The sequence below is a fragment of the Trachypithecus francoisi genome, unplaced genomic scaffold, assembly GCF_009764315.1.
Source record: "Trachypithecus francoisi isolate TF-2019V2 unplaced genomic scaffold, Tfra_2.0 Contig01554, whole genome shotgun sequence".
NCBI lineage: Eukaryota > Metazoa > Chordata > Mammalia > Primates > Cercopithecidae > Trachypithecus > Trachypithecus francoisi.
In genome coordinates, this window is record NW_022681439.1 from 3,395,539 (window position 1) to 3,415,171 (window position 19,633).

Sequence of the window (19,633 nt, forward strand, 5' to 3'; positions counted from 1 at the left end):
CACTTTACCAGGTTCTATCATTTTTTTTTTCAGTCCATGCTTAAAAAGCTCAGAAAAACAGTACAAAATGGAAATGTCAATTTTTCTGTAAGAGTAAAGTAAATGATCAGTTACTGCCACCTCCCCATTGACTTGGGCATTCTTGAAACACATCGTGTAACAGAACAATTGGATCCAGGGCAAAAGGGTCTTGTTGGATCCACTCCTCTAAGCTTCGGTCGATGCCCTGAACCTTTTTGGGCCCCAGTTTCACTACATTAAAATAGAAAAAATAATCTCATTCCCATACTTAAATTCAGTAGGAAGATCAGGAGTGTGCAAAGTCTAGCTTATTCATCTCTCTTTCCCTCACCCCCAGGCCTGGTCTACTGGGCATATAATGAATGCTTGATTACACTGAGGAAGGAAATCCATCCGAGGAGTCTAAAAATAAAACAAAGCATCTGTAAACTCAGGTCTATAGTGCTCCTACCCACCATTAAACTTGTACAAGCATCTGGAAACAGTGTGTTTATGTACTTTGTACTAAGAGATATCTGTGAATATCTTGTATTCACAAAAGGAGAAGAAAGAGGAGGGTAAAATCCAAGAACGTGCATGTAAAAATCAACTTAATTTAATGGTTTTTAAAAGAGTGTTTGGGTTTTTTTTTTTTTTTTTTTTTTTTTTGAGACAAGGCCTCACTCTGTTGCCCGGGCTGGAGTGCAGTGGCACAGAAATAGCTGCTGTAACCTCAATCTCCTGGGCTCACTCAATCCTCCTGCCTCAGCTCCTGAGTAGCTGGGACCACAGGTGCACGCCACCACACCCAGCTAGTTTTTAAACTTTTTGTAGAGATAGGGTCTTGCTATGTTGCCCGGGTATCAAGCGCTCTTCCTGTCCAAGTGCTGGGATTATAGGTGTAAAAAGGTTAAATATAAACTTTAATTCACCCATATTTTAATTTCAAAACAGAACCAAAGGTGTTCAATTAAAAACTATAAATAATGAAAATAAACTTCAATTTAATACGAAGACTCCTCAAGGAAGGCAGGAACAGGGCCAGGAAAAGGAAGGAAATAGCCATCCTCCATGCTCACGTTAGTCCAAACGCAAAGACCTACCTCATTTAGTAGAACTGCTTTTCCAAGTGCTTGGATTGATACTTAAAATATGTTTACACTGCCTGAAACTCTTACAAAAATTGAGGACGGGACGGATTTTACTTCTTGAATTGGAAGGACAGGTGTTTTTGAAATCACTTATTTTCATAACCTTCAATTAGCTAGAGGTGAAGCAACTCCACACTTTGGAATTTGGAAGGGAAGTATACGATATCACCTTTCATTTTATTTAAACAAAAGTCTCCTAGAGAAGACAATCATTTTTTGTGGCTATCAAACTATCATTTTTCTAAGATTCACTGGCCATTGCATTTTCACCACTGCAGGCAAAAGGGGGCCCCATAGCCCAAATAAATTTAGCCAAATGTTGGAAATTCTTCCATCTCTTTTTATTCATCCTCTCTGTATTAGTCCATTCTCAAACCACTATAAAGATACTACCTGAGACTAGGTAATTCATAAAGGAAAGAGGTTTCATTGGCTCACTGTTCCACATGGCTGGGGCATCCTCGGGAAACTTACAATCATGGTGGAAGGCGAAGCAGGTGCCTATTACGTGGTGGCAGGTGAGAAAGAGCATGAGAGAGAGCAGGAAAAACTACCATTTATAAAACCAGCAGATCTCGTGAGAATTCACTCACTACCGTGAGAACAGCATGGGAAACCAACCACATAATCCAATCACTCCCTTCCCTCCACACGTGGGAACACAAGCCTTAAGCCCATCACTACCCTGCCAGAATTGCTATAAAACAGCCGTGTCATAGCTGTCTTCTAAAAAATGGTTTATGGGTCGGGCACAACGGCTCACGCCTGTGATCCCCACACTTTCAGGAGCTGAGGCCGGTGGTTCACTTGAGCCTAGAAGTTTGAGACCACCCTGAGCAACATGGTAAAACCAAAACCTCATCTCTAGAAAAAAATACAAAAATTGACTGAGCACGGTGGCTCACGCCTGTAATCCCAGCACTTTGGGAGGCCGAGACGGGCGGATCACGAGGTCAGGAGATCGAGACCATCCTGGCTAACACGGTGAAACCCCATCTCTACTAAAAAGTACAAAAAACTAGCCAGGCGAGGTGGCGGCGCCTGTAGTCCCAGCTACTCGGGAGGCTGAGGCAGGAGAATGGCGTGAACCCGGGAGGCGGAGCTTGCAGTGAGCTGAGATCTGGCCACTGCACTCCAGCCCGGGCGACAGAGCGAGACTCCGTCTCAAAAAAAAAAAAAAAAAAAAAGGAAAAGAAAGAAAAAGAAAAACTACAACACAAAAATTCGCTGGGTGTTGTGGCATGCACCGGTGGCCCCAGCTACTCAGGAGCCTGAGGTGGGAGGATCACTGGAGCCCAGGAGGTTGAGGCTGCAGTGAGCCGTGATTATGCCACCACACTCCTGCCTATGCCAGTGCGAGACCCTGTCTCAAAAAAAATCTGACAGCTGTTCTCAACCCTGATTCCATTAGAACCATTAAAACACCTCATTACTCGGGCAACCCCGCCCCCCGCCCCTCCCCTCCCGGAGTCCTCTAGCCTGATTTAATTGGTTATTTGAAATAGTCAGCTAAGATTGAGAACAGCTCAACGGTCTCTTTTCCTGACTCTCCCCTTCTCCATGTAGGGTGACCCATCCCTTTCACGTGAGTTCCTAGAGCCTTCTCTACATACCCCCACCCTATCACACAGCACTGCAGTTCGTGTTTTCTATCTACTCTTGTTAGACCTAAGCTCTCCTGGCACTGGGGTCTTAATTTTTATGCTTTTATCCCATGTCTTGGTATCCCATGGGAGAATTACCTGGGGAGCTCTTCCAAATACACACCTGTATTAGTTTATTCTCGCACTGCTATAAAGAACTACCTGAGATTGGGTAATTTATAAAGAAAAGAGGTTTAATTGGTTCACAGTTCTGCAAGCTGTACAGGTAGCATGGCTGGGGAGGCCTCAGGAAACTTACAATCATGGTAGAAGGCAAAAGGGAAGCAGGCACATCTTACATGGCTGAAACAGGAGATAAAGGGAGAAGGAGGTAATGCTACACACTTTTAAACAACCAGATCTCATGAGAACTGACTCACCATCACAAGAACAGCAAGGGGGAATCTGCCCCCATGATCCAATCACCTCCCACCAGCCCCCTCCTTTAGCCTTGGGGATTACAATTCAACATGACATTTGGGCAAGGACACAGACCCAAACCGTATCAACACCCAACCTCCAGAGAGTCTATGTGGAATTGGAAGGGTAGGTTCGAGCACAGGTGGGTGAAGGGGATGAGTTCTTGTGGTGCCGGTGAGCTTCCAGGCAACTCTGATTGGCAGCTTCTAGCATGCCCCGTCCCCAGCCTACTGCTCTGGACTCTGTCAGGTGTGACTCCTCCCTATCTCCCTTGGAGTTGGTTCTGTCACAAAGTCCTGTCTGTTCTTCCTTCCTCCTTAATATTCTCCAATTGCACACCAATTTCCCCTTTTGCATGTTTTGGGATGCCATAAGAATCATCTCTCAAGCAGTCTGCTGCTGTCATGCCCCTTCTCAGAAATGTACATGGGCGTCTAATGGCTTTCTTTTTTTTTTTTTTTTTTTTTGAGACAGCACTGGACTGCAGTGGTGTGATCTCGGCTCACTGCAGCCTCAACTTCCCAGGCTCACACAATCCTCTCACCTCAGCCTCCTCAGTAGCTGGAACTACAGATGTGTGCCACCACACCTGGCTAATTTTTGTATTATTTTGTAAAGATGGGGTTCCACCAGGTTGCCCAGGCTGGCCTCAGACTTCTGGGCTCAATTGGTCCTCCTGCCTAGGCCTCTCAAGGTGCTGGGATTACAGGTGTGAGCCACCACACCTGGCCTAATTACTTCTTGAGTTAAATTAATTTTTCCAGTAATTTATCTAAGAGCCCTGTCTTCCCACCTCCTGGGTCTATTTTCTCTTCAGCTCAGTGCAATGCAATCTTCCCTCCTGCCTCTAGAGCTCTCCAAATTCCATTTTTCTATGTGTGTGGGGGGGGGGGAAGTCTACTTTCCCCTCTCCACCAAACCATAGTATGGTTTCCTTAAGCAAAGAGCAAAACAAAATGTGTTTAGAAATCACTGTGGAAGGCTCTCTCTGTAAAGCCTCTCCTTCCCATGTGACAAGCTGCTTTTTAAATCACTGAATATGTGTCTTTGTTCTTTTTCTTGGTGTATTTTGTTTTTGAATTTTTGTTTGGTGGAACCAAAATGGATTGGACGCAGGAGGATTTTACTAGCTGTGATGCCCAATCCCTTCACCTGGGTGGGCCTCACCGTTCCTGCCTCTGAAGTGGAGAGCATCCCGAGTGTTCTCCTAAATGCCGTGCTGTAGAATTAATGGGAGACGGAGCACGTGGAATGTGCTTTGTATGTTCTAAACTGTTTTCCAAACGCAAGACAGTGATAATTAATGTGATTATTTTCTGCCACCCAACTGCACTTCAATAGTTCCACGCACAGCTTTATACAAGTGCAGTCCTTCCTGGGAAGCATTTTAAGCTATTTTGCAAGAATGATGATACAAAATGTTCATGCTCTACCTTCATTACGTTATTACTCTAGTGTTATTTACTTCATTCCATTTTTCTAACAAGCTTTAAGTTATTTGCAAGATCTGTGTGTGTTTTCCTTGAATAACGTTAAAAGTCAGCAGCTGGGATACATGAAGCCATAAAGCCACAACAAGGCACTGTTTCTCGACCAGGGGCTCATAGGAATAAGCATCCAGAGTATATGTTCCATTCTCCTTGGGGTCTTTCTCAGCAGTAGTTTTGCTTCTGAAGCATCTTGGGAGCCCCAAAAGAAAAACACCCGATGCAGCAGCCAGCCTCCCACCCCCATCGCTCCTTCATCTCTGCCTAAGCAAGTCACAGTAATATTTGGGATTGGCAAAGCAACTTCCTTCCCCGGAGTTCACAGCGCCAAGCATCCCCTCGCAAATGCACACAGCACTCCTGCAGAGTAGGTGGGCGGCAAGCTATTTCCAGTCCTTTTCTTCTATCCCTACCAAAGAGCCTTCGCTTTCAATAGCTGCACAAATGAGAGAGCCATTTTGGTTATAAGATTATGATTCGCCCATCACCCCCCATTAACACTATTAAAACAACTTTTGTCCTTCTTAAAATCTGTGCAACCAAGTGTATGCTAAGTTAAAAAAGAACATAAAGACTGTCCTGGACAGTGTGCGTGTGGAGACCAGATGTTAGATAGGATTTCCTTTGTCTGGCTTTGGAAAACTCCCATAGGACAAATAGGATTAAGTGGGACGCTTTTCTTTCTCTGCAGGCTCCTAAACCTCACCCCTTTTATAACCTTTTATCCCTACTTACCACCTTCTAGATCTCTGTTCTGCTGTCATGGTGGACGTCTAGAGATTCCTCTCTGTCTCCCTTATCCTCTGCCCCACCAGGATGAGGACTGAACGCTGTCATTACATAAGACAGGATAGGCAAGCCAAATGTCAAACTACTGAGTTAGGGGCACCCACAGGCTCCTCATTTCTTCATCCACGCAGGTCCTCCCAGAGTTTCCACCGTCACAACTTATCTGGCCCACTCTTACAGCAATACCTCATGCTGTGGACTTCTCAATCCTCCATTTCAACTTCTTTATCCTGGGCTCCCTCTGTTGAATAACTGGGTTTACAAATGGACTGTTTTAAGTCTGCCACATGGAAGAATGGAAGAGAAATGGGAACTAGCATTTGTCAAGTACCTACGATAAGCCAAGGGCTGTTTGAGGCACTGTATGTATATAGTGTAATATCACTTGATTGTCACAGTAGCCTATATGTGCCTCTGCTCCATGTGGTCACTCAAGTATCCAGGTGATAGAGGTGTTGCCATTTTGTAGCTGGACTATCTGGACCCCATGGCTATCTCAGTCATTGCAGCAAAAGAAGGAAGCCCAGAAGAGTCACACAAGGACTTTTCATTGCCTTAGCGAATGGCTAATGCTGACGTTCTGTTGGCTAGAATATTCACATGACCCTGCATAACTCACTGCAAGGGGACAGGAAAAAATAAAAGCATATGGAATGTTCAGTGAGTAGCTGTGGCTATGCCAGAGCAGTAGAAATTAAAGGTTAATCTATATGCCTGTATCTTTAAATATGCACATCACTTTTCGCATGACTGCATAAAACCTCACTGCACGACATACCTGAAGCGCCTGGGCCTCTGTTTTGTTCATTTAAAGAGGTTTCCATCCATTCACATTCTTTGAAGACTTATTCAGTGTTCAGGATTCTGAAGGGAGGGGACAAGAGTGTGTTTACACATTCAGGGGTAAATCAGACACATGCCCAAATAAATTTAATATTTTAATAAAAGACAGATTTCAATGAATGGAACAGGAAAACTACCAAGTGCTTTAGGACTACAGAGGAAGCAATCGTTTCCTGTCAAGGAGCTAGGAGAGGACTTTGAGGGAATTTATACATTTCAATTGGGCTTTAAAGACTGATTCGTATTTCCCAACAGGTTAAGGAGAAGAGGGGTAAAGGCCTTTGGGCAGCAAAGCTCAGGTGTTCAGGGCCCAGCAGGCAGTCTGATGCTTGGCTTAGGCTTGGTGTGGGAGGGGAAAGTAGGAGAGATGAAGCCAGAACATGTGCTGGATTCAGACAGAATCAGAGGGTCATGAACACCATGCTTGGAAGAGTGAATAGTGTGGGGGAAATGGGGAATGCAGGGGGGCTCTGAGCACAGGGATGCCTTGGTGGGATCTATCCTAGACTCTTCTAGAGGCAGCCATCAGAGTATTAACTGATGATTTTTTTGTCTTCCTCCCTTTGAGAATTCCTAGGCTTCATGAACATATTTATTTTCCTTTTATCCTGGGGTTTGTAATCAAACATGAGTTTAATCTGCCTAAACACACATATCACAGAAGCAAAGTTTCCACTCTATCCAAAGAAGCCTGTGATCAGGCGTTCACACTCCCTCAGCTTTTGGGGTGTTCCCTTTTTTCTTCTGTGAAATAAGTGTTCTTGTAAAATATTACAATTTCAGGATAAAGATCAGGGAATACAGCCCAACCCCATGCTATAGTTGGATCCTGCCCTATGTTGAATTTGAATTGTGCTGAATCCAGACCCCCACTATAACTAAAGGCCAGCTTATCATCTACTTGCTGTGTGCTTTAGCCCAGTTATTTAACCTCTCTGTGCTTGAGTTCCTTGACTTAGTAGGAAACAGTATTTATTGATTATTTGTTCCTTCCTTGAGTAAATAGTGATCAAGTACCTCCTATGGGCCTGGAAATGTACCAGTCATAGAAGGCCTTGATAAAAGCATTTTATCTGCATGAAAAGAAAGGAGGCAGAGAATGAAATGAATGAATGTGATTCACATACCTACTGTGTGCCGAGACATCTGCTTAAGGCTTCACACGTGCTTGTTAGTGCTACCATGACTCCCAGGAGGCAGGGATTTCCCCCTTCCTACCATGAAGAAGACAAGAAACAGCCACGGTAACAAGCACCCTGGCATTTAGCTGCCGAGCAGCAGAGCCAAGCTGGGAGTTGCGCAACTGTGGATCCCAAGGCCCACGCTGATTCTACTCCACCATGGTAAAGGGGCTGGTAGCAGAAGCTTTGATTTGCTACACAGCGTTTTTCTACTGAAACCCTCAAACTTATTGCTGGGCCTCTTGGTACCCATTTGAAGTAAGAAAGAACAATGTCTTGGTTTGCCTTTTTTTTTTTTTTTTTTTTTTAAGTTGGAGTTTCACTCTTTCACCTAGGCTGGAGTGACGTGGCGTGATCTCAGCTCACTGCAACCTCCACCTCTCAGGTTTGAGCAGTTCTCCTGCCTCAGGCTCCTGAGTAGCTGGGATTACAGGCACCCACCACCATGCCCGCCTAATTTTTGTATTTTTAGTAGAGACAGGGGTTTGCCATGTTGGCCATGCTGGTCTCGAACTCCTGACCTCAAGTGATCCGCCCACCTTGTCCTCCCAAAATGCTGGGATTACAGACATGTCTTGGCTTTCTTGACAAGCTTTTCTGGATTCCATTTAGCTGTGATGGGTCAATTCCTGCAGTGGTAGGCTCCGGGCCACCTCCACAACCTCCAGGTGCCCTTCAGCCCCCTGCAGACTTGCTGCTTCCACCAACCTATCTAGAGGCTTCCCTTGAATCAGTATTTGGTCACTCCCTCTTAATTGTTCATAATTACCCACATTCCGAGTCCTACAATAAGCAAAGAAAGGGGTAGCATTTTCTAAGACATATGTGTTTAGTGTTGCTGGCAGATTTGTAAACTTATTAGTGCCTCTGCACACCATATAATTAAGATCAAATTATCCAAGGGTTTAAAATAGGGCCTGCTGCTATTGTGCTGCTGAAAGTGCTAAGGAACAAATATTTGCCTTTTTTATATAGATAGCTCTGCCTCCCTTTTGCTGAAATTCCCACTCTCACAGGGCTGGGAGCCCAGCAGGGTTTACCTGGACCCATGAGGGGGCTCACTCTGCTGGGAAATTTGCTTTTAGAGATGGCACCACCAACGCTGAAAACATGGAAGTGGAGGCACACATTCCAGAGCACCTGCTGTTGCATCCCCTAGAAGGGGCCTGTGGTCAAGGCAGAGCAGTAGACAGAAGGCTGGGAAATGAGCCCCAGGAAGAGGCTGAGATCCAGAGTCTGTGTCCTGGTGAGATTGCAACAGAAGTGCCTCAAGGTTGCTGCTTCAGAAGGAAGTGGGCGTGCAGCTGCGTTGTACTGTCTAGGATGGTGAGAGCTGGGGCTGAGATCAGTTGGAACAGGGGTTCTCTAAGCGTGGTGCTTGGGCCAGCAGCAGCCGGGGCACCTGGAATAGTTAGAAGTGCGAATTCTCAGGCCCCGCCCCAGACCTACTGGATCTGAAATGCTGGGGGTGGCACCAGCAAATCTATGTTTGACAAGTCCTCCAGGGATGCTGATGCACTCCCAGGTCTAAAGGAGGTCCCTGCAGGAATCCAGGTGGACAAGGGTCCAGATACACAGTGGACCAAGGCAATGACAGTCAGGACTTAGAAAAACTGGAGGGAGGCCGGGCGCGGTGGCTCACGCCTGTAATCCCAGCACTTTGGGAGGCCGAGGTGGGTGGGTCACGAGGTCAGGAGATCGAGACCATCCTGGCTGACACAGTGAAACCCCGTCTCTACTAAAAATACAAAAAATTAGCCGGGCAAGGTGTCGGGCGCCTGTAGTCCCGGCTACTCGGGAGGCTGAGGCAGGAGAATGGCGGGAACCCGGGAGGCGGAGCTTGCAGTGAGCTGAGATCCGGCCACCGCACTCCAGCCCGGGTGACAGAGCGAGACTCCGTCTCAAAAAAAAAAAGAAAAGAAAAAGAAAAACTGGCGGGATAGGAGGATATTTGGGTGGAATCCTTCGTACCAATCTCATACCATTTTCCCACTGTATACCATGACCCATCCCCACCTTCTGCATTCTGTGTCTGTGGGGTCTTGGAGACACAGACCTCGTTTCCCTCTGTACTTCTTAGCTCCCTGCCTGGTCCTTCAAACACAAGTGGGGCTCAGGTGAGGGTTGGCATTGTCTCCTGTCATGATTGGTCCAGGGACTCAGGGGTGACCTGAGAGAGTCCTAAAATGTCCCTAGCAGTGGGGAGGGGAGTTGCAGGAGAGCTGCAGGGGCTGGGAGATACAGCTGTTGCCATAGCAACCCAGACCTGCCAGGACAGGTAACCAGAGAGGGAGTGAAGAGATGATCAAGAGAGAAGGAAGTGTGAGAAGGGGAGGCTGAAGAAGGAACAAGGAAGATGAATAGAGGGAGGCAGGGAGGACTCGGGAAGGAAGAGAAGGAAGAGAAAGAGGAATTTGGGGGAAAGTAGATGGCTCTAATATTACCTTCACTCTCTCCTTCAATCTCAGCACCCCCAGCTCAGGTGGATTCTGTTTCTGCCTCTCCTGATGTCGTGGTGCCTTCCTGAGTCCCAGTGGCCCTATACCTTCCACCTGCAGAGTGTATGCTTGGCCCTGGATGCCCTCTGCAGGTCCACAGGCCCCCACAGTACATCCCTGGGAGCCAGCACAGGTCAGCCAGATGGGTCCTCCCTATTTCCTACATCCTCAGCCTGGTCACACAAGGCCTCCACATCACAATGCTTCAGGAAGATATTTTGCCATGGTGGTAAAGAATATGGGCTTGGAGTTCTAAGTTCATACCTTTCCTCTGTTACCTACTGGCCCCCAGGATAGGGTCTAGCAAATGGTGGAGCATAAATGAGTGAGTGAATCAATGCACTAGAGCTGAAACCTGGAGCAGGTTGATCGTTCTGAGCCACTCTCTCTTCCCTGTGAAATGGGCTAATAATAGCGTCTATTTCACAGAGTTGGTGGCAGAATGAGCCACTATGTCAAGTGCTTATCCAGGTCCTTACTCAAGGGGTTGGAAAGGGCTTGCTGCACAGGAGATGGAAGCTCACCACCACCCACTACAGCAATGCCTCTCAGTGTGGTGTGAGAAGCACCTTCCTCAAAACCATCTGGAACAGAGGCTGGGGTTTAAAAATCGTCAAAAAGAGAGCTATCTTGGTCCTACTCCAGGCATAGTAAGCAGGACTATTTTTAGGAGGGAAGCCCAGGACCCTGCATTTTTACAAGCTCACTAAGCGATTTTTCTACCCGTTCTAACATTTAAGGAGTGCTGTATTAAGGTTTCAGTTTACAAATTAAAACGCAGAGTCAACACACGACTATAACACCCCACAGTTGAAGACACCAGAGGGAGGCTTCAGGGTGGAAGGCGGGCCCTCCGAAGTTGAATGTAGGAAGTAGTGAAAGGCCTTCATGCTATAATGGAGCAGCAAACGTATTATCCTAACACCTGGTGCTACAGTTCCTCTTGGAGATGAACTTTCTTGGACAAGCTTCTTGATGTGGACAGTGATATCCAGAGGGCATGGATTAGCCTTGCTAAGACCAAAAAATAAATTACTGAACTGTTCTACATGGGACATGAATCGGAGACAAAGAAAAGAAGAAGGAATGGAGCCCTGAGCAACAGAGAAAGTGAGGCTGAAGCCATGGTTTGGAAACAACTTAGGGACTTTTGGGGGAACAGAACTATATACACTCAAGCTATTGCACTGTTGTCAGAGAAAACCCTGTTTTCCCACACCCACAGCAAGGGCCTCCATACCTACAACACTAAGTGTAAGTACACATGTATCTTGGTGTGTCATCCAGGCTGGAGTGCAGTGATGCGATCTCAGCTCACTGTAACCTCCGCCTCCTGCGTTCAAGCAATTCCCCTGCCTCAGCCTCCCGAGTCGCTGGGATTACAGGGGCACATCACCATCCCTGGCTGATTTATGTATTTTTAGTAGAGATGGGGTTTCGCCATCTTGCCCAGGCTGATCTTGAACTCCTGGCCTCAAGTGATCTGCCTGCCTCAGTCTCCCAAAGTGCTGGGATTATAGATGTGAACCACCACACCCGGCCAACTGCCACCTTTATTCAGGGTTTATTCATTGACTTCCCTTTTCCCCTGCTCCTGTCCCCTGACCCCCGATTAGCAAATCTGTCAGCTCAGTGGCGTTGGTCAGTTCTATCCCTCCTTCTCCATCCCCACTGGCATTGCTCGATTTCAGAAACTTGCCACTGATTGCTTCCTAAGAAGTCTCGCTACCTGTATTTTCTCTCATCACAGCCTCAAACCAACCCTCATACTGTTGCCAAAGTTCACTGTTGGATGAAGTTTTAATAGTCAGAGGCAGCAAAGTGTGGGGACTAAAATATATAGAGACCCTAGAGCCAGACTGCCTCAGATCAAACTCTAAGTCTCCCCTCTGATGAGCTGTGTCCTTGGGTTGGGCAAGTTCTTAACCTCTCTTTGCCTTAGATTCTCCATCTTTGAAATGGGGATGATAATAATAATACTTCCTGTTAGGATAGTCATGGAGATTATGAATTAACATGTGCAAAGCATGTTATTACCTTGCTTAAAAGGATTGTGTGGGCAATCCAAGGAACCAGGGATAAAGCTCATACTCTAATTTGAATGATCCCTGGCATTTAAAATCTTTAACATTCTGGCTGTTGGTTGGCATTCCCCACCCCATCTCTCATTATACCACCCTCACTCAGCCTAGCTCCAACCAAGCTATTTAAGTTCCTAGGATGTGCTGTGCACATGCTAACATCCATTATGTTATGCCAACACTTTCCCTTTTATAGAATGCCCTCCCAGAGCCAGCTCCTTCTTTCATTTCTTTTTTCTTTTCTTTTTTTTTTTTTTTTTTTTTTAGGGGGAAGGCTGTGCTTCCGTTCTAACCACTGCTTGGAGAGTCCCTATCTCTGATGGACACAAATATACACATAGACACACACACACACATAGACATACACATACACACACATACACCACCTTGCTAGGATTTTGATTAGGACAACATTAAATATTACATCTTTCTGTCCAAGAACATAGTATATCCCTCCATACAATTTCTCAATAAATTTTTGTAGTATTCAATGTAGGAGAGGCCTTGCACATCCAGTTGGTAGCGTTTGATGCCATTGTAAATGGTATTACTTAGAAATTTCTGTTTTTCCATGTCTTGCTAACATATAGAAATATATGTGCTTTTTATATATTAACCTTGTATCTGATAGCCTCACTAAATTTACTTATTATTCAATCATGTTGTCTGCAAATATGGACAGTTTTCTTCCTTCCTTTCCAATTCTTACACCACTTTTCCTTTTGTCTTACTGCATGTCCTGGGACTGTCTGGACAATGGTGAGTGGAAGTGATGACAGTGGATAACCTTACCATTCCTGATTTGGAGGGAAAGGTTTCCAAGAAAACTGGAGGACTTATAACACCAGAATGAAAACCTATGTACATCTGTAATAGTTAAGACAGTATGGTACTGGTGCAAGGACAGACAAGTAGACCAATGGAACAGAATGGAGAGCCCAGAAGCAGACACACACATATGTAGTCACCTGAATACAGTACTGGTGATGTGGAGGTGCAGTGGGGAAGGGTCATCTTTTCAATAGATGGGTTCGTATCAATTAGATCTCCATATAAAGGAAAAAAAAAATCATGATCCGTACCTCACACCAAACAAAACAACTATTGCAGATGGATTGCATATCTAAATATTAAAAGTAAAACAACACAGATTTTAGAAAAAATAGAATATTTTCACGACCTAGAAGTAGGCAAAGTTTTTTTTTTTTTTTTTTTAGATGGAGTCTTGCTCTGTAGCCCAGGATGGAGTGCAGTGGCATGATCTCAGCTCACTGCAAGCTCTGCCTCCCAGGTTCATGCCATTCTCCTGCCTCAGCCTCCAGAGTAGCTGGGACTACAGGCGCCCACCACCATGCCCAGCTAATTTTTTTTTTTTTTTTTTTGTATTTTTAGTAGAGACGAGGTTTCACTGCATTAGCCGGGATGGTCTCGGTCTCCTGACCTTGTGATTCACCCGCCTTAGCCTCACAGCAAATTTTTTTATTTTTTTAGATGGAGTCTCACTCTGTCACCCAGGCTGGAGTGCAGTGGCACAATCTCGGCTAACTGCAAGCTCCACCTCCCAGGTGCACAAGGTGGTAGCCATACCATTAAGAGAGTCAGAGGTGACCCATATAATGGGAGGAGATATTTGTAATAGGTACATCTAACAAAAACTCTTATGCAGAATATATAAAGAACTCCTACACATCTATAAGAAAAAGACATGCCATTCCATAGAAAAATAGGCAACATACATGAACAGTCACTTCAAGAGGACATCCAAATGGCCAATAAACCTAGGAAAATGTGCTAACTTCATTTGTCATCAGGAAATGCAAATTAAAATCAAAATGAGATATCACCTTATGCCAGTCAGAATGACTAAAATGAAAAACACAGAAAATACTAAGTATTGGAGAAGATCTGGAACTCTCATGCACTGTTGATAGGAGTATATATTGGTAGGACTACTTTGAAAACCTGTTCTACAGTCTCTATAAAGCTGAACATATGCCTGCTGTAATGACCTGGCATTTCTATTCCTAGGTGTATACACCACATAAAAAGGTACACATATTCACCGGAAGACGTTTAAACGACTAATCGTAGCTGCATTAGTCATAGCAGCCAAAGACTTGTACACAGGAGAATAGGTATTTCACTCCAGGGGCTACTATGTAGCAATGAGAATGAGTAAAAATAGCCACACATAACAATACAGAAAACTCTTATGAGCATAATGCCAAGTGAAAAGAAGCCAGATACAAATAAGTACATATTATATGATTCCATTTATATAAAGTTTTGAAATAGACAAACGATTCTAGGTTGTTAGAAGTCATGAAGACATACTCTTCAGGGTTTAGTGATTAGAAGAGAGTGTAATGGGGACCCCTGAAGAGGTGGTAGCTGGCAATGTTCTTTTTCTTTTTCTTTTTTTAAGACAGGGACTCACTCTGTCATCCACACTGGAGTGCATGGTGTGATCACGGCTCACTGCAGCCTCAACCTCCTGGACACAAACAATCCTCCCACCTCAGCCTGCTGAGTAGCTGGGACTACAGACATACCTCATCACACTTGTCTAATTTAAAAACAAATTGTGAAGACAGTCTCACTTTGTTGCCCAGGCTGCCCTTGAACTCCTGGGCTCAAGTGATCCTCCTACCTTAGCCTCCCAAAGTGCTGAGATTACAGGCATGAGCCACTGCACCTGACCAATGCTCTGTTTCTTGATCTGGGTATAGATTCCATGGGTGTGTGTCTTTTGTAAAAAATTATGCACCTTGTGAAAACACTTGTGATTTGTATACTTTTCTATATATATATATATATTATATTTCAATAAAAAGTTAAAAGGCCAAGATAATGAAAAGAAAAGGCAAAATAAGCAGAACCTTGGGCCCTACCCAGGCACACCGAATTCAGTCCCTGGGGTTAGAGCCAGGCTGTAGCCGGCCTCCAGTGGCTTCCTCTGATCTTTACTTCCTAGTATTCACAATCTTGTGTAGCCAATCTCACTCACCAAATAGAGCTACCCTGTGTAACCAGTAGGATATTGTGGAAACAATGCAATGTGACTTCTGGATCTAGGTCATATACGGCATTTTGGCTTCTATCTTGCTCTCTCTCTCTCTCTGAGGAAAGCCACCATATCATGAGGACATACAAGAAGCTTTATAGAAAGGTCTGCACGGTGAGGAACTGAGGTCTTCTGCCAACAGCCAGCACCAACTCGCCAGCTGTGCGAGAGGGTCTAGCCCCCATCAAGCCTTCAGATAACAGAAGCCCCTACTGACATCTTGACTGCAATCTCATGAGAAATCCCAGTGTCAATACTAATACCACCTAGGAAAACTGCTGCCACACTCTAGACCCTCAAAAACTTAGGTGATATAATAAAGATTTGTGATTCAAGCTGCTAAGTTTTGAAGTAATTTGTGAAGCAGTAATAGATAAACAATACAGAAAAAGACATACAGTTTGTAAAAACTCCTAGATTTGGATGTGTAGCTATGGTCAGGAGCCTTTGGCATGGTATTCAGCTCCTATAAGTATAGCAGCTATCGTTTTGTGCTAGTGATATTCCTTGCTGGTCTTCACTGCTCACGTGTGTGCTCATTCAGTGAAGGAATGATGTTTTGTTCACCTGGGTACCTTCAGTACTCAGAGAGAACCTGGCACAGAATGAGTGGTCCTTTAGTATCTGTTTAATTGGAGTGACCCTTCCAATAAACACAGAGAGTAGGACCTACCACTGCCATCGGCTACCTAAACCATTTCAATGTATCTTGTCCATTCAAATATTTTATTTTATTTTATTTATTTTTGAGACAGGGTCTCACTCTAGCACCCAGGAGTACAAGCTGGAGTACAGTGGTGTGGTCATAGTTCACTGCAATCATGAACTACTCTAGGTTCACGTGATCATCTCATCTCAGCCTCCTGAGTAGCTGGGACTATAGGCATGTGTCACCATACTTGGCTAATTTTTAAAAAATTTTTTTTTGTAGAGACAAGGTTTCACTGTGTTGCCCAGGCTGGTCTTGAACTTCTTGACTCAAGCAATCCTCCCACCTCAGCCTTCCAAAGTACTGACATTACAAATATGAGCCACTGCACCTGGCCTCAATATATTTTAAAAGAGTCTACTTTGAGCCACACACTGGGATCACGCTGCAGTTGCAAAGAAGAGGAATGTCAGCCTTTGTAGCCAGGTACTTGGTCAAGCAGGAGATGTCAAGACATCAGACATTGGAGACACTCAGGGGCACATGCCAGGGTTTGTCTAGGAGCCTCCGATGAAGTGACCAGTTCAGCTTGGGAGGGCTGAGATGTTTCCAAGAGTAAGCAACGCTTAAGCCATGACCCAGAGAGTGACTGGGAGTATGCCAGCTGGACAAGGAAGAAAAGGATATTTGGAGAAGAGAAAAAGAACCATGTGCCTCAGCAGAATGACTTGAAACCACATGCAGTATTGGAGTAAAATGGCAGGAAGGTGAGAGACGAATACGGTGGTAAGGAGGTTGGATGTATTATGTAGGTAACAGAATCACCAAAACATGAAGTAGAATTTAGCATAACCGAGTTTACAATTTTAGAGAGATACCTCTGTTTGCGGTGTGGATGATGGATTATAAGGAAACGCTGAAGATTGCAGGGCCTCTTGGAGAAGGTAAGGACTTTGTAATTGTCCAGATGGGAGAAGGTATGGGCTGGCTAGGCAAAGTCAGGAAAAGGGGGAGGAGGGCACAGGTGTGAATAGGATGCTCCTACAGGCAGAGAATAAAGTTGAAGGACTGGAGTCAGAAGCTTCTCCACCTTCTCCGGTAAGAAGGTTGGAGGAAGGAAGGTGAGTATGAGATATATTATCCAGGCAGCGTGTTCTTTTAAATTTTTCCTCCTAAGAACCAGACAAAGATGGAAAAGCAAAAAGGCGAGGAGGGGTGGGATTCAAGAGGAAACTCAGCACATATGCTAATGTCACTTGGGAACTGTAACCAGCTCACAATTTCCATCTATTATCATGGTTGAAAATATATTTCCAGCCGAAAAGAATAATTTTTAAAACATGGGTGTGAAATAAATGAGCACATGAAACCGTGTTGTCCAAAAAAAAACCCAGCAGAATGTTTTCCTTAGAAAGCAGCCTTCGGGTGACACTGCCAGCAGCCTGCAGCCCCAGCAAGGATCTGTGCTTTTGTCACTCTGTGATTTGCAACGGGAAAGAAGCTCGCTTATCTAAGAAATGCATCTGAAACTCCATGGCTGGCAGGTGCTTAAGAGCACTGAACAGATGTCTGTCGAATGTAACAAAAGTCATAGATACATACTGGAAAGCACAGATGCACTACATCCTTGCTACCATAGTAGAGAAAATATCTCATATATGCATCAAAGGGCTTCATGCATTGGCCTTGCTGACTTCTTTTCTACAGGACTTGGAGCCCGCGATGGGAGCTACTCAGAGACCTGTGTTCATTGGCACTTTGAAGGACCTGGCTGACCCCATCTCCAAGCAAGACTGGAGCCAGCTAACCAAAGATGTCGGTACGGCTTCTGAGGTTCTCTCCAGTCTCATGAGCCTTCTGTTTGCTGGTGTTAATGCTGCATCCTGAGTCCCCTTTTTTCACCTGTCTCCCTCTCACAAGTTTTGGAGCACTAACCTGTTGCCTCTCAGGCTCCACTGCTGTCTAGTCCACCAGTCTTACTGACAAGGCCCCAGGGTACTTTTTTGGCTGCCTGGCATCCCTTAGACACCTCTCCAAGTTGACTCTCCTCAGTCCTGGAATCCACCCACTCCTCTTTCTCTTTGGGCAGATACATGACGTCTTAGTCCCTTTGGGCTGCTATAATGAAACGCCACAGTCTGGGTTGCTTATCAACGAGAGAAATTTCTTTCTCACAAGTGTGGAAGCTGGAAGTCCACGTTCAAGACATCAGCAGAGTTGGTTTCTCCCGAGGCCTCTCCTTGGCTTGCAGATGACTGTTTCTTCTGTGTCCCCACAGTCATCCCTCTGTACATGGCTGTATCGTAATCTCTTTTTTTTTTTTTTTTTCTGAGACGGAGTCTCACTCTGTCTCCCAGGCTGGAGTGCAGTGGCCGGATCTCAGCTCACTGCAAGCTCCGCCTCCCGGGTACGCCATTCTCCTGCCTCAGCCTCCCCAGTAGCTGGGACTACAGGCGGCCGCCACCTCGCCCGGCTAGTTTTTTGTATTTTTAGTAGAGATGGGGTTTCACCGTGTTAGCCAGGATGGTCTCAATCTCCTGACATCGTGATCCGCCAGCTTAGGACTCCCAAAGCGCTGGGATTACAGGTATGAGCCACTGTGCCTGGCCCGTAATCTCTTTTTATAAGGACACGAGTCATATGGATGAGGGCCCATCCCAATAACCTCATTTTAACTAAATTAATCTTTAAAATCCCTATTTCCAAATACAGGCCCATTCTGAGGTACTGCGGGCCAGGGTTTCAACATAGGAATTTGGGGAGACACCATGCAGCCTGTAACATGAGCTATTGTGTTAGACTCCTAAATTCTCTCTCTGCCTTTTTCCTCACCTCTCTGGTCCAGCTGCATGATACTTCAACCACAATCTTCCTTGAGCACAAGTCTGAGTATGCTGCTTTCCTGCTCAGTATCCCACACAAACGTTCGTGACTCCCTGGCATGTCAACAAGGACCTCCATACTCTACTCCAAGCAGCTTCTTCTGTAGCTTTGACTCCCACCAGCCCTGCCCTCAGAGCTCTTCTCCCATCTTGGCCACTTCCTCTATGTACCTTCTCCACATGATGACATGAATGGAGCTTGGATGACCTGCTCTTCCCACACTTCCTCCAAGGTACAAAGTGGGCAATGGCTTTCCACAGGAGGACACCATGGCATGAGATGTTGACTTGAGCACCAAAAGACCATAGAGAAAATCATGAGAAACCTGCCTGGGAAGCCAAAGGGCCGCTTGCACTTTTTAAGTCCTTCTCTCCATTTTTCTTCTTCCTTTTTTCTTGCCTTTTGCTCCTCCTCCACCAAGTGGATGGTCGAAGATATTTGACCATGTTTTTAAGTTGAGTGTGAATGGGATTGAATTCACTCACAGCTATTTGGGGGCTTGTTGCGGGAAGTCAGGGACCCCGAATGGAGGGACCAGCTGGAGCCATGGCAGAGGAACATAAATTGTGAATATTTCATGGACACTTATCAGTTCCCAAATAATAGTTTTATAATTTCTTATGCCTGTCTTTACTTTAATCTCTTAATCCTGTTATCTTTGTAAGCTGAGGATGTACATCACCTCAGGACCACTGTAATAATTGTGTTAACTGTACAAATTGATTGTAAAACGTGTATTTGAACAATATGAAATCAATGCACCTTGAAAAAGAACAGAATAACAGCAATTTTTAGGGAATAAGGGAAGACAACCATAAGGTCTGACTTCCGGTAGGGTTGGGCAAAAAGAGCCATATTTTTCTTCTTGCAAAGAGTTTATAAATGGACGTGCAAGTAGGAGAGATATTGCTAAAATCTTTTCCTAGCAAGGAATATTAATATTA

General features: G+C 45.1%; 1 pseudogene; it reads left to right on the forward strand.

Moving 5' to 3' along the window:
- The first annotated feature begins 17,528 nt into the window (after positions 1–17,528).
- LOC117062798 overlaps positions 17,529–19,633 on the forward strand; it is a 37,467-nt pseudogene continuing 35,362 nt past the window's right edge.